The following is a 17,175-nucleotide window of genomic DNA, read 5'->3' as shown; positions in this document are numbered from 1 at the left end:
AGTGATATTTGGTGAAGTCTGAGCATTCACCACCCGACCAGATTGAAGATTTATCTCATTAAATTCTATGTAGAAATGATATATGAAGGAAGTTTTAGCATGTCAATATGCATAACACCCTTATTATTAAGGTTTGAATTAGGTTGAATAGGAAGCCAAGGGAGAGGAGGAGTACTAGAGGGAATGTTGGGAGGCAACTGTAGCTGTTGTTGTTGAATAGGTTGAGGAATTGACAAGGAGAAGGGGAAGGCCCTCGCTAATTCTGAGACCATGAAGGGTTTGAACTAGATTGAGGGAACCAAGACTGCCAAGGCAAATATTGATAAAATGGAGGCCATGATTGTGGAAAAGGTACTGACTGAGGTACCATATTTAAATTTCTAAAATACTGAGAAAGGTCTTGACACATACCTTGATTTGAGGTTGGTGGTCATGGCTACCATTGTTTCTTGGAACCCATAAAGCATAGTTTCTCTACCCCTTCACTTGTTCCTTGGAATACTGCCTTTAGCCCAGGAAGAGATGGACATGAACTGGTGGAGTGAGCCTGTTCACATATGGCACAAATATCAAAAGTATTTAATGGACATTCCTTTAATGGATGTTTCTTCTTGCATTGAGGTAAGAAGATGGCCTTGGTCCTTTGCAACTCCATTTTATTTTGTTTTTCTCGTAACGTGTTCACCTGAGAGGAATGTGTACTCAGGATGTTGGTTTTCAAGTTATCTAGTAAGTTTCTAATTTATGCCTTTGTAGATCCTCCGCTGAATGTTTTGGAAGTTTGAAACCCTTGGTTATTCCTTGTAGCCCCTCGTGAAAACTAAATGCATAACTCACAAATAGAGTCAATGTCCTCCTAAGATATATCAACCTTTCCTACTATATTCAAAAGCTCCAGAGAGTCCTTCGTTAGGGCCCGGAGAAAAATAATTTTCAAGATACTCTTATCTAGGTTGCTATGGCTGGATCTCCATAGGGTTTATTTGAATTGTTCCACACAATCCTCCATATTCTCATCCTCCTTCTGCATAAATTTAAAAATTTCTTCCTTTATATCCCGAGATTTACAATAATCTTGGTACTTCTCTAGAAAAGCTTTCTTCATATCCTCCCATGAGGAGATAGATTTTCCACCCAGACCCATAAACCATCATAGAGTTCTCAATTTTAGAGTAGCAAGGAATATTTTTAATTTCTGAGCATCATCCACGTAGTCGTATCCCCTACAGACAATATCAAACTCAAACAAAAATGTATTTGGATCTTTTGAGGAAATCCCATAGAAGTTAGGAAAAGCAGTTAGTGGAATGGGCTTCATTGGCACATCACCTCTAATACTCCAATCAGAAATTCAATCAAGGAGGTTGTACGTGCCATGAACACCATCCAATAATCACTCAGAATTCCAACAGGTTCCTGCTGTATGACAACTGATGATTGTGGTCGCTTAAAAACACTTCCTTGATCATGCGATGAAGCAAATTCCCCCAAATTTCCTTTTATAGGTACACTTGGACTGGTTTATTTTTTTGACCCTCTTCTTGCTATTTCCTCTTCTTTCATTGTTGAAAGGAGTACTTCTATGTTCTTTGATGTTTTGCTCTGTACTTCTTCTCCTTCTATCGTTGAAAGGGGTATCCTCACTCTCAAAGGTAATATTGGTTGTTCAACAAACTGCCTCTCAGACTGTGTGTGAGTCCTTACCATAATAGAGGCTCATGAAGATGCTTTAGCTTCAGCTTTCGTATTGATTTCTTAGATGTACGTGTTCCTACCTAAATCTTTCCTTCCTTTCCTTGGGGGTCCTCCTCTACCCGTTTTATTCAGATCTTTATTCATGCAATTAAAGCATTAAAAGTTCTCACAACTCAGAGCCTAGAGTAGGGTAAGTGAACATACCTCCCAGGCCAAGAGAATGGTTTGGCATAGGAAAGAAAACAAAAGGAAATGTAAAGAAAACCATAAGCTCAGGGCCTGGAGTAAGGTAAGAAAATTTCCTTCCCCAGGGCGAGAGAGTGAGTATAAAAAAAAAACAAACCAATCAAGAAAATTCTAGACTCAAGACCTGGAGCAGGGTAAGAAAACTTCCCTTCCCAGGGTGAGAGAAAGGTTTTAAGAGAAAAGAAAAACAAAAAAAAAATAAGCAAATAAATGTTAAGCTCAAGTCTTGGAGCAAGGTAAGAAAACTTCCTTCCCTAGGGTGAGAGAGGGGCCCCTATGCAATCAATCAAAACAAAGATAGAAAAACCATAAATAATACAACTCAGAACCTGGAGAAGAGTAAGAAAACTTCTCTCCCCAGGAAATGAGATTGATCCAACGACCAACACTGGCTGTGCCCTTGTACCTTTGATAACCTCCCTGGCAACGATGCAAAAATGTTGGTGTCTAAGTGTGAATAAAAATATTCAACCCTTTCCCACATTAATTATCAACCTAGGATTTATTGGTTATTTCAAGCAGAACACACAAAACCCAGAATTGACCGAGAATTCATCAACAAATGATAAACAACTATAACAACATATGGAAATGAAAACAATAACTAATATGTAACAGAAAATAGGAATGACAACAGTAATTAACTATAAAATCAATTTAAATCACATCATTTACATAAAACCATCATAGCGAGGGAAATAAATACATGCATGGAAAAGAAACTAAGCACACACTATCTTAGCAGCACTCGAACAAGACAGTGGGCCCAACTCCCTAATTAGGTCCATGATGAAATCATGAACTCAGAGAAAGATCATAAAGCTATAAATTTCATTAATTTAAAAGTCTCGGTAACAAAGCGCAACTCTCTTATCTCCAACCCCCTATTTCAAACTCTCTATCCTTTCTTATATAAAAACAGTTCCTGAGATTAAGGTAATTGTTGCCTGTGATTTACATAGACATTGTAATAAGCACAAAAATCAATACAAAAGATAGAGAGAGTATCTCTGCATCAATTTTGCCATTAGAGTTGCAGTTAGATAATATCCCTGCCAGCTCGATGTTTAAACTTAGCCATTTGACATGGAAATCTGCACATGAGATGAAGTTTAGAAAATGCTTTGGTCATAATCCCCTAGGCTATGCTTCAATGATTAATTAATTCATAAGGACATGATTAGAGGTATACCTATGTGATTTAGGATATGAAATGACTTAGTTAGGAGTGCAAATGTGAAGGAAAATAGGATAAAAAGGCAAGTAAAAACATGCAAGTTTAGCTCCCAACATGTATGTTATGATGCTAATGTGTTGGCTGAGATAGAGCAGGAGATGGAGATCATCATAATGGGGTTGCAGCATTGGACTTTGGGGTAATAGAAGATCATCATACAAGTATCGTATGTTTGGCATGCAGGTATGTAAGTCAAGGATTGTTATATTCATTAGGTTTATATACATTAGGTTTATGTACATGTCTTTTGATATTATGGTTACATTCATGATAGATGTTAGTTGATTAGTGTAATTATATGCACATACATCGGATAGTCAAGAATGATAGTAATATGTAGTTGTATGCATTTCTATTGTTGTTTTATATTAGATAACTTAATGATTATGTTATATGTTGCTGATGAAGTATCTTATAGGTTAACTTGTTTTTGTTAAATGATAGTTAGCTTGATGATTAGGGTTATAGCATTTATAGCTTGATGTTATATGTATCACACTAAATTGGATTGGCCTATGCATATGATTATGGTTATGACATTCAAGTATGAGTTGACTTATTGTGTTTCATTGTGTTGTACTAATATAGACCGATTGTACATATGCGATTACTATGCATAAATGATAATTGTGTATGGCATATGATTGAAACATGTTAGCTAGTGACTATTTTGGGTATCATGATATTATTTACGTTTAAGTTAATATCTCATGAAGTTATATAATGTTAACTAGATTGATTGTGCAGACAACATTGCCTCCCCTGAGATACATTAAGGCATGAACTTGTTTATGTCATCTACCTTGTGCTTGAATGTTTTATTATGACATCTATTTGGTGTTTGAGTGTTTGGTGTCTAGTTGATTTATTTAACATCGTATGTTTACAGGTTGGTTGAATGTTTGATGAATTTCGTAATATGAGGATGCATTCCAATGATCTTATTTTAAGATGATTGCAATAACACATATATGTTGAGACAATTGATATGTACTTGAATGTAGTTGACAATTGTAGCATTATGTCTAATGACTATGAGTTGACTATGGGTTATGACATAATTGTTTGTAAAAGTGGATTTCAAATTGATATATATTATTGTCTTGATGTTTGGAACATGTGGTTGACGTGTGAGAAGTTGTAGGAAACATGCTTCATATTAGCATGACAAGGTAATAGTTCATATGTGTATATAACTAACAGTTGACTGATGTAAAAATACATAGTAAGCCTCGATTGCAACTAGGTAAAAAGGTAAAGGAAAGGAATTGTGGAAAAATTATTTTGGCTATGTTTGGAAACCCTAATTCCAAATGAATGAGTATTTTTCACACAGGAAGTATTCTTAACCTTGATTTGTCTGAAATTATGTGGATATGTTCTATATTCATGAACATGTAATTGACAAGTATATTAGCTAGTATCTAGTTATAGGTTGGTTAGTCAAGGGAATTGGAGTTCCATGAGAGATGGCGTGGATTTTTTAACTTCAGGGAAACATACTTGGCACAACAACATAAAGTAAGTGGTTTATTGTTAAGTTTACTTATACACTGACATTATGTGTTTATGGAAGTATGATGTAGGGAGTAACATGACAAGAGAGATTTCCATGAATTTTGAAAAAGGCTCTGGTTGAGATTTCCTTGCGAACCATGGGGATTGAGTCATGGTGTCTATGGTTAGTCTTGTGCTTATGGTCTTTGGCAATTGTTGCACTTGATTTGCAATTTTGCGTGTGTCTGGTGTATAGATATGCCACTTTATTGCAGTGTCGTTTTGTTATTGGTTTTCATGGTTTTCTTGGTTGTTTCCTGGTATTTCCTTTTATGTTTTGAATTGTGGGAATTGTTTGGGAAAGAGAAAAGTTAATGGAGCTCGAGGAGAGATGTGTGGTACCCAATAGGTAATGTAAAACTTAGATGAATATTTGTGCATGAGTAAGCACAGTGGAAGATAAGAATGTGGTAGTCGGTTGGAAATGTTGGTCCATAGTGGTAAATGAATGGTGGCAGTACAGACATGTGAAAGGTCACCAGGAAAGGTAAAGTAAATGGACTTGAGGTGTCAGATGGTTTGACTAAGTTGGGAACGGTGGTTCTCAATGTTGTGTATGAATATAGGAAGGTCTCTTAACCTATACCTTATGTTATCTAGTAATTATGTTATGATCATGATTATGTTGATGTTTATATATGTATACATGTATATATGTATATCGTTGTCTGACATAATGATGATTGTTTTATGCTAATGATTATATGTATGTAGGTATGTATCCATGCCACTATCTGAGAGGGTCATCAAGAATCATCCTTGTGGAGGAATGATTGCTTGCATAGACGAATCGCATGAAGAGGTTCTTGGTCTTACGAGGAATCAATTGAGACGAGTAATCATGAAAAATATACATGGTAAGAATCATATGGTTATGAGTTGATATTATGTGATCATATCATGTCTATGATATGGACAATTTATACCAAGGGATGCAATAGCAAAATGAAATTAGTGTGGTATGCGACATGCTGGGGCAAGGATGGATAAGACAGTGAAAGCAAGGTTTCTTGGTAGAAACAATGTGGCTTTGGGAATTTGTGATACTATTGTTGTGCATATGGTGCTATGTATATGTTGGATATGTAGTGTTGTGTACAGATGATGCTATGTATATGTTCGATATGCAGTGCTATGTAAAGGTGGTGTTGTGTGCATGTTGTACATGTGGACTTATGTAGATAAGGTTTTGTGTGCACGATTGTACAAGTGGTGTTGTGTGCATGTGTTGTTGTGCACACATTTTTCAGGTGGTTGCAGTGTACAATTGGTACTGTGTACATGTAGTACATATGGTACTAGTGTAGATGCACGTATTGCATGGTGTTGTATGATGCGTGTAGTTGTATGTGTGTGATGCACACTATGTGTATGTGCACATGGTTTAGGAGAATGCACTGGGTGTTTGTCTGGCATGGAAACTGACCCAGAGTGTGTACAGAATAAATATAAAGGTAGAATCTAAGGATTGATTGAAGGATAAGTATCAATATTTTATTCCAGTGTTATTATGCACGTGATTTATGATTCTAGCCTATAATGATTACATGTGATCTATGATTCTAGTTTATGATGGTTACATGTGATTTGTGATGTTTATCTATGATGGTTGTGTTTTGAGCTAAACTGATGTGATATGTTTTTACACGATGATTTGGTCAAAGATGCTAGTTTGAATTGTTGTGACAAGAAGTAAATAGGATTGCAAGTATACCTTATTGATGAGCTACCAATGAGGTATGATTTGAGGTTATTTCAATTTATTTGAATTTAATGGAAATTATGTTCTTGGAACAGGAATGCATGAACAAGCTCGGTTGGGTGGTTGGAATCGACTGTAAGAATGGGAAACAACATCAAAAGAAATTGGAAGATGAAGTAGTATGTTGGTATAATACTTTAGGAGTAGGGCCATTGTGGGAAACTGGTACCCGATAGTGTCCATTGATTTCCATGAGCATGTTATGACCAGTATGATGGTTGAGGTGGGTATATACCTTGGTTGCTTTATCTTCTGATGTGAGGAAGCCTTGCAAAGGGATGGATTGCTCGATATAGGGAATTTCAGGGAACTTGGAAGGTGAGTGACTGCACGGAAGGGGGTGACTAGATTTCCTAAGGGAATGTGTAGTAGAGAATCGAAGGTCACAGATATATTGGTTTTGGTAATTAGCATTGCCAGATGGAATCAGATACATAGTGGGAGTGCGCCCTGGAACAATGAGCTGGTAACTATTCACTAAGGGGATAAGTAGCACTAAATTATAGTGCTGGAAATTGGATGTAGCTTTGACTGTGGAAGTGGATTCTAGACTTCCTGGGAAGGAGGTGAATCCTGGTGGAAGTGTGATCATATGGAATCCATTGTTGATTGATATGGCCATCGTATACTTTTACTTGTTGGTTTAGGAAATTTGTATATGTGTATATGTGGTCATTGCAAATACTGTAATCAGTTGTGTTATAAAGCTCTAGTATTCGGTATGTCGTCATGTTTTCATGATGTTTTTCTTTTGAGCAGGTCTTTCATTGTAAATACTGTAACGATCTAAGTTATAAATCTTCATAGGAAGTATTTTTGTTTTCTAGTAGTTTTTTTGACATCTTGGTGTGGTTTAACACTGAGGTCAATGTTCCCCAAGGGGGAGGGTTCTGTAACAGCCCTAGTGAAAATTCTATGTAATAATGTAAATAAAGGCAAAAATAAGACCATGGGTAAGGGACATGTATTCCAAGCTGAATGTTGGGCAAATATATCCTAGTGGGCATCACTAGATGTGTGTTTTGGCTAAGGAAAATTGGCAAAGTCAATAGAATTAAAAGGAAAAAAGGCATTTTTGGGACATTTATTTATGAAAATAAAGGAAAATAGGAGAAAACGGAGGTAAAAGGTCACATGTTGCATGTGAGGAGGAAATTGAAGGCAAATAATGAGAAATGAAGAAATTAGAGGCCTCATTAATAAAAAATATTTCTGAGGATCAATTGGTAAGCTTAGCCAATGTAAGATCTTGGTCATTTCAAGTTTGGAGCTCTCTCATTATTCTCTCTCTCTCTCACTCTTGGTCAATTAGTGTTTCCTTGGAGCACTCTACTTTTGGGCAAGGAAGGAAAATGAAGCAAAGGGAAAGGAAGGGAAGCAAGGATCAAGGTAAGCAGCTTCAGTAGCAATACTTGTAGGTAAACTTTTTCTTGTGTGATTTCCTCGCTGGTTTGGAAATGCATGGCTTTTCATGTTGGTGTATGGTTCTCTTGATGTTGGTGGCATGGCTTTTATTGGTTATGATAATGATTTTAAACCTAGCCTTGTTTTTTTAGATGCCATGGTGTTGGGATGTTTATTTTTGTTTCTGAGCTTTGGTTCGTGGATGGATTTCAGAATCTGGGGCGTAGGTTGTCTCAAGGTTCATTCCCAAAGGCCTAAGAATCGCTTGATCAGTTCTGGAGGGATACACGGTAAAGCCTGAGGGAAAAGTCTCTATTTACAACCTAGTGATCTGGGTTTGGATTGTGGTAAAGCCTGAGAGACTAGTCTCAATTTAGGGCCTACTGATCCGAGATTGGATTGCGGTAAAGCATGAGAGATAAGGAGAAAAAAAGTTCCTCAAGGATAGTGATGGATTCCAAATGACATGCCAAGTTCTGTTCAATTTTGTGATTGGAGCACCAGTTTTGATGTCATCATGGTTTGATGTGGGTGGATGTGGTTTAACCTCTGGATTCTCTTGTTTGTTCTTGGATTTGCTGTTCTATGAGATCCCATATTCATGCTTGAAATATGACACGAGGGTGAGTGGATGAAAGAAATATTTGGTTTAGCCATGTCTACAGTCGGATGGTACGTGGAAGTACCAAACCTGGTCAGAATTTCCTATGATTAATGAAATCTAAGTTCTCTTACTTTTTCACATGGTTATATGTGGATTTGATGGTTTTCATATCTCTGATATTTATATAATTTTATTCTGGTTGTAAGCATGGTTATATGATGGGTTCACGTAAAGGTTATTTCATGTATTTACTTGTAATTGTTAAAATCATGGATGCAAGACCTGATTGAGGCTATAACAGTTCAATGGAGAAGGTGGTGATCCTTCTTGTTATGTTTCATAAGTGATTTCATCCATTCATGCTCTATCTTGTATCCTAGACATGTAGGTTACATTGATGCTAAGTGTTTGATACTATGTTAGTCTCATTTCGGGATCGTCAGGGCTAATCCTAATGTTGATTTTGACTTATTAGCATTCTCATGATGTCTTTGTGGATTTTGGAGGTTGTAAAAATTTATAGGCAGAGGGCATGATTCTAGGCTACAAAAGCGGCTCAAATCCCAGGGACAATGGCACAAGTTTGCTAAGAAGAGTCCATGGGTGCTGACACATAGTCCTGTGAGAGTGACTTGAAGTTTCTCGATGTTATCATGTCTATAGCATGAGAGTGACCAGAGGTTAAATGGCTTAAAACATCAGTGGGACCCAGGGGCAGGATGCTTGAGTGGTTGAAATGTCTCTTATGCGTGTTGTTGTTGATGCAGAGGGGTTTGATTGATGTTTTCTGTTGATTCCATTTCCTTAAGGTTACCAAGGAGGTTGAATACACTATAATTTCCTCTCGTGCCGCATGTTTACCCCGACCGATGAGTTTCTTGGGTGGGTATGGGAGGAGGGGGTGTTATAATGTTATGGGTTATTATAGTGCAAAAATCCTATTTTTGTGCTCTCTCCCTATCCCTCTTGGCTACTCTATTCTTCTATGGAATAAATTCACTTAAAAAGGATGGAGCCCCTTTTCCACCTAGTGGCCTCCCTATAAGAAAACTTGATAGCCTACTAGTGTTTATGTTTGACTCCCTCAATTCTAAAGCATAGCTACAACATGGAATCTTCTAGAGCCTTATTCATCATGATCACATAGATATCCCCTTTTCCTTGAGTAATAAGGGAAGACTTATCATATTATTGAGCTATGACGGACAAAATAGGAAGGCATTAAGGGAATTTTAAGGTAAAAATTGGAACCCAAAAAAAAAATGTATTAAATAAATTAAGTTTAAAGGAAGTAATAGGATTCAAGATGATGATGTCATTCACAAGGGGAAAATATTTTGGAGGAAAAAGAAGAAAAAATACTTTTTTATTACATTTTCGGTTTATCTCGCTATAGGTTTACTAAAATTTTAAGTGTAGATGGATGTTGGATGCCGAGTTAAATTCCACATCCAACAAGTGCACACTCTGCATACTTTTGAGTAGACCCACATCGAAAAAAATTGAAAATAAATTAAGAAAACATGTTGAACGCACTTTTTCACATATTTTTAATTTTTTATGTGGTTATACTCCAAAGTATGCATACCAGATACCGACATCCAACAAGTGTCTACACTTGATATTTTCATAAAACTATAAGGAGATAATACAAAATAGAAGAAAACGTGGTAGCTTCCTTCTTTCTCTTTAAAAATTCATAACTATTATTTTATTATTTTTCTTAGGAGGCCCATTTTAGACCTCAAAATTCCCCATTTTAGAATTTTGAGTGTCACAACTTCTACATACCAACTCTGATAGATATGATTTTTGCACCATTAGAAAGGTTTATGTTATGAAACTAGCTCAAGAAAAGATAGAAAAGATAGATCAACGCCTTAGAATTCAACCTCTTCGAGGGGGCAACCTCCTTTACATTACATAAATGAACAATTCTTCAATGATACAAATAAAAAGACATCCTTTCTATGTATAGGATTCTAAGGGGTCATAACATAATCAGAGCCGACATAACAATAATAATGTAAGGGCACAATAATAACAATAGTGGGCTTCTATGGGGCACAATAGTAACAATATGGGCACTACATGGGTACATCAATATAATAAGTGGGTTATACTAATAAAAATAAGGGGTTACACTAGTAGTATAGGGGCCTAACATGCCCCTCTCCTTCAAAAAGCGTTGTCCTCAACGCTTGAGTAGTTCTTGATGCTTATGTATAAAATTCTTGTCCTCCCATGTGGAATCTTCAGCGGGTAAGTTCTTCGACTTGATGAGATACTCTGAAATTGATCGATTTCGTAGCTGTCGAGTTCTTGTTTCTATGACTGCTCCAGGTTCCAATATGTTTTTTCCTTCCTCTTCAATTTCTTGCAATATTGTTTGAATTGGGATCTTTTGCAACTTTTGAATAAGTGGTCATACTTCTTCGTCCTTCTTCCATTCATCCCTTGCTTCGTTTATCCAATCTGGTTGGATAATATAAATAGCACACAACAATGCTTCCACATCCTCATCCTTTCTTGAGAGTGCATCTGCCACCACATTTTACTTCCCTTTTTTGTAGATGATTTCAAAGTCATAACCCAACATCTTTGTGACCCACTTTTGTTGCTCTTCAGAGGATAATATTTGTTGTAAAAAGTATTTAAGGCTATCATGACCCATTTTTACCTTGAAATGTCTACCCATTAGGTAGGGCCGCCATTTCTTAAGTGCATGGAGTATTGCCAACATTTCCTTCTCAGAAATAGCTTTTCTTAAAAACTTTCCCTTGATTGGACGACTTTCAAAAGCAATGGGTCTTTCATCTTGCATTAGAACAACACCAATTCCATTTCCTGAAGCATCACATTCCACAATAAAGGTTTTTGTGAAGTCCGGTGTAGCTAAGACTGGTGCTTGGCACATTGCCTCTTTAAGATGTTCAAAGGCCTTTGTTGCTTCCAGAGTCCATGAAAATGCATCTTTATTCAATAATGTTGTTAGAGGTGCTGCTATTCTCCCATAATTCTTAACATACTTGTGATAATACCCTGTCAACCTGAGAAATCCTCACAGATGCTTTATGGATGTGGGGATTTTCCATTCCTTAATGGCTTTAATTCTGCTAGGGTCTACCTTAACTCCTTCATGAGATACAATATGACCCAAATATTCAACCTCCTAGACTCCAAAGAAAAATTTGGACCTTTTTGCATATAATTGTTTCTCCTTCAATAGTTGTAGCACCTTGTCAACATGTTCAACATGATCCTTCCAAGACTTGTTGTAGATTAGTATATCATCAAAAAACACTAACATAAATTTTCTAAGGAATGGTTTGAAAATTGAATTCATCAAACCTTGAAATGTTGAAGGTGCATTAGTAAGGCCAAAAAGCATGACCAAAAATTCATAATGACCCTCATGAGTTCTAAATGTTGTTTTTGGAATGTCTTCAGTCTTCATTCTGATTTGATGATATCCTGAACGAAGATCCAACTTGGTGAAGTAAATTGATCCTTGCAATTCATCCAGTAATTCATCAATGACAGGAATCGGGAACTTATCTTTAATAGTGAGCTTGTTGAGCTACCTATAATCCGGACACATGTGCCATGATCCATCCTTCTTGTGCACCAATACTACTGGAGCAGAGAAAAAAACTTTGACTCGGTTGAATTATACCAGCCTCTAGCATTTCTACAACCATATGTTCAATTTCACTCTTTTGGACATAGGGATATCTGTACGGCTTGATGTTTGGAGGAACACTTCCTGGAATCAAATGAATAGCATGATCATGATCACAGATAGGTGGGAGACCTTTGGGAGTCTCAAATACCTTGGAATGATTGTCCAAGACTTTTTGGAGATCTGGAGAAATAGATGATTCCGATGTGGAAACATCTAGCGAGCATAATTGTGCAATTACACCTCTTTGCTCCTTTTTTAGAAGCTTTGTCATACTATTAGAGTTGATTATATTTCTTGGTTTCCCTGCAATACCCCTTAATTCAACTTCCTTTCCTTCCGTAGAAAATTTTATGAAAAGTTCTTGAAAATTAAAAGCTATTGTACCCAGGGATTGTAGCCATTGGACTCCTAGTACAACATCAGCACCTCCCATTGGAATGGAAAGCATTGGGCTAGTCAATACATATTCTCCCATGGATAACTTGATATTATGGCACTTTCTAGAGCAATTTATGGTTCCTCCATTTGCAATCATCACTTGACACTCTGGTGTTGGATATAGGAAGAAATTCAATTCTTTTGCTACCTTACAATGAATAAAATTGTGGGTGCTTCCTGAATCAATCAACACTATTACCTTTTTCTTCTTGATTTGTCCTTCTATCTTGATGGTTTGTGGAGTGGTAATTCCCACCAATGCATTACAAGATATGGTCGGATTTATTTGTTCTTCATCTAGGCTTTGTTCCTGGAGTATATCCTCTTCTTTTGACCTTTCTTTCTCCTTTTCTTCTTCCTCTTCACAACCTATGTAGAATAATTTCTTCTCAGCACACTTATGACCTTTAGTGTATTTGCTATCACAACTGTAACAAATCCCTTTTGCTCTTTTTTCTTCCAATTGTTTTGGTGTCAACCTTATAGGTTGTGGAAGACTAGGGGCAACAACACTTCCGTCTTTATAGTTATGAGTGGTATGCTTCCTGGTTGCCATAATTTTGCTTTCCATTTTTCTTGCTAACCTGAATGCCTTTTCTAATGAATCAAGTTCCCAAAGGCGAACATCATGTTGGATATTATCCTTTAAAGACCCTATGAACACATCAATCCTATGCTCCTCTGGAATATATTTTACCCTTATGTTCAATTTTTGGAACTCCTCAATGTGCTCCATTATTGAACCCTTTTGTTTGAGACTTATCAATTGGCTAAAAGAGGTGTTTCTTTTTGTATCCTCATAATGTGCTATCAATTCTTCTGTAAAAATTGCCCAAGTAATAAATGGTTTACGAGAGAAAAGCCATTGATACCATACAAAGTGATTTGGTTCCAAATATAAAGTTGCCATACATACCTTTTGTGTAATATCCATGTGGCAGGATCCTTGCCATCAAACTTCCTCATATCGATTTTTAGAATATGGTGAGTCTTTGATACAACATTAGCGTCTATGGAATCATGATTAACATTTCTTTTGTTCTCATCATGAGTTTCCTTTAGTACCCTTTCACCCCTAGGGACCATTTTTTGTAGCAACTTATTCATATTTATCTTCAATTCGTCCATGTCTGTCTTCAAATCTATCTTCAAATCATCCATCTTATCTTCCACGTAAATCATCTTAGCTTCTACGCCTTTCTTTAAACAGTCCATATTAGCTTCTACACCTTTCTTTAAACCATCCATCTTAGCTTCTACATCTTTCTCTAAACCATCCATCTTAGATTCTGTTCCTTTTTGTGCAAGGGATAGTTGTTGCACTTGGTCTTGTAATTTTGATATATCATGTTGCATTTCTTCCTCTTCTTCATGAGTCATGTTAGAGCTTTTAGGTTTATTACTAGGTTTTTGCATTTTCTTTCCTTGGGGCATAAGTTACTGATAATAATGCTCTACTATGCCCTTTGAATTCCTTCAAAATAAATTTTCAAACCAAGCTTAAGAAAAAATTTGAGAAAATATACACAGCTTTTTTCACTTTGTAGGAGCTCGATATTGCCTCTGATGTATCTCTGTACTTTCCAATCATCTAGTTCTAAATTTGTGAGCTGTAGTATCCCTCTGTGTCCTCTTTCCAATGCCACAAGTCTGACCCAAATTGGATTCTCCAAGGAAGAGTTATGTGAAATCTCCCATAGTGACTTGCTTATAGACTAGTTCAGTAGAGCGAACTTGTACGACGTGCCACGAGTAAATATTTATACCTTTGGATCTGAAACATGCATACAAGAAACTATAGTCTGTCCTCTTTCCGTACCTTCTGACGAAATTTGAATCCGATCCCCAGAGAGAAAGTTATGACGATTTTCCCCAGGTCAACTGTTTTGAATGTAATTTAGGAGTCTGCAAAAATACCAACCTCCTCAGATCATATCTCCACAAATATCGCACGAAATGCTCTGAAATTCAGACCCAAGGTTTAGCGTGATTTCTTGTCAAATGGGTTTTTTTTTCAACTTCTGAAACGTCACAGAAAAAAAGTTATGGCAAAAATTCCACGATGACCTGTTTGGAGCAGCGAAACCCTAGAATCCAAAGCTCTGAAACCAAATGTTATGAAACCAGCTCAAGAAAAGATAGAAAAGATAGATCAACGCCTTAGAATTCAGTCTCTTCGAGGGGGCAACCTCCTTTACATGACATAAATAAACAATTCTTCGATGATACAAATGAAAAGACATCCTTTCCATATATAGGAGTCTAAGGGGTCATAACATAATCAGAGCTGACATAACAATAATAATGTAAGGGCACAATAATAACAATAGTGGGCTTCTATGGGGCAAAATAGTAACAATATGGGCACTACATGGGTACATCAATATAATAAGTGGGTTATACTAATAACAATAAGGGGTTACACTAGTAGTATAGGGGCCTAACAGTTTATGTGTGCATAATAAGAAAAAAAGGTGCAATGAGAAAGTGACAATACTTTACCCCCCTAGAAACATCATTTGATGCATCAAAATACTCCCAAGAGGTTTCATACCTGAATTTACCAAACTAAGTCTCATCTGTAAAAGGTTCTTGTGAGTTAATATCTCCACTTTCTTCAACTCCAAAAGCACTGAGATAGATGAAAAACATTATAATAATGGAATCCATATTATACCTCCTCATTTTGGGAGACTTTTGTTCCCTAAAAGCTTTACAATTGTACAATTTACCCTTTCCTGGAAATTGTTCTTTCAAACCATGTTGTGAAAGGTCATTCTACCTATGTCTCATAGTTCTTGACCTCTTGTTAAAAATTGTATAATTTGTTAACTTTACATGAGCATCTCGTTGTTCAACTATAACCATTTTTTGTCTCCCACCCTAAATGACTTCTCCATTCTATGTTAATCATGTCTGGACTTATATTTCCCTATCACTTTTGTAGTGTCTCCTATACTTGTACATAGCTCTATTTGATCTTTTGAACAAATTATTCATCCCTCAAAGCATGTCTTGTAATATACCCCCTTACTCTTCCCTTCTTTCCATATGCAATATCTAAAGGCGAAGGGGGAAAATATCCAAAACATGTTTCAACTAGGGAATAAGTAGTAGAAGGGTGGATTGCTCTTTTATAAGAGTGTTGCATATATTCCATATTTTTATCCTAGGTCTTTGAATTCTTTTCAAAATCTGCAACAAATCCCTTTGCAAGTTGGCCATTATCTTCCCTACACCAAAGTGCCCTAAAACCTTAGAGATGTGAGCCTCTTTGATAAACTAAAACCACTCACCTTTAGGAACATATAACATACCCAACCTATAGGCTGGCTCATCATATAGACGATATTCAATGGTGTTGTCACCATCAAGTGAATGACTCTAACTATACAACCACTGAAACACCTCTTTGAATACCTCATCGTTCGAGGATGCGTCCATATATCCATCATGGGTGGACGAATCCATGTCCATCAAAGTTATAAAACTTCTGATCTTTGATCTGGGTGGCCTTGAAAGCATGTTAGCCAACTTTTTTTTCTTCCCTTTCTAATACTTGATGAATAAATGAAATTCGATGGAAACACAACATACAAGCCTTCCACATCAGCTACAAGATTCCTTGGAACTTGTCCAACCACTTAGGTAGCTAGCCCCTTGGTCCCATTGGAGTTTTTTTACTACTAAACCTTTGCACGCTCTCATGCTATAAGCCTTCCAGTGTCTAGAAGGCTCTGGACACTCTTGTGACAAGGCATGCCAGTGTCTAGGGACTATTTAAATATTCAGTGTTATGCCAGCGTACCTGGGATTTGAGCCACTTTTTCAGGCCTAGAGCCTAGGCTTCTTCCCATAAACTCATGTATATGTATGGAATTCCAAACATCACTTGACATACATCAAGGGGAACTACATCTAGTTGTACTTAATCAATAAAATGAACACTGATAGAAAATCTAATTTTTCATTGTTTTGCTACCTTCAAATTTTCATCCTTGTTTACCCATCCCAATGGATATGGGCTTGGATGATCATGAACTTCCAATCCCAATTTGTTCACCATCTCTACTACAATAAGTCTTGCGAGCGATCTTGAGTCAAACAGAGCATTACTCTTTATTTTCTTGACTTGTACCTTTATATGGGAGTGATTGGTCATTTCTTTCAGTTCTTGTTGTTGAAGGCTACCAAGATTCACCTCCTTTTACACTAAAGTGTAGATGATGTTCTCATCCACATCCAATTCTCTTTCAATCTACTTGCTTGAATAAGTATCCATGAAATTCTTCTTTTTATTATCTTTTTTTTTTTTTCTTCAAGTTAACATACATATGGAACTTCTATCACTTCTACTCTATATGCCAATCAGTATTAAAGTGGTTATAGTGATTTCTAGGATCCTTGCACTAGTGTAATATATCTATCATATTTTTATCCTTTCTCCCATTCCTCTTCTTCTTCCCCTCCTTAGAAGCATCCTAATGCTTCTTCTCCTTCGATCCACTTGAATTTCCTTTCTTTTGGACTATGTTCTATAGGTAATA

This window comes from Pinus tabuliformis, chromosome J (genome assembly GCF_031772625.1).
Source record: "Pinus tabuliformis cultivar Carrire ecotype Pingquan chromosome J, CPIR1, whole genome shotgun sequence".
NCBI classification, from domain to species: Eukaryota; Viridiplantae; Streptophyta; class Pinopsida; order Pinales; family Pinaceae; genus Pinus; species Pinus tabuliformis.
This window is presented reverse-complemented; position numbering follows the sequence as displayed.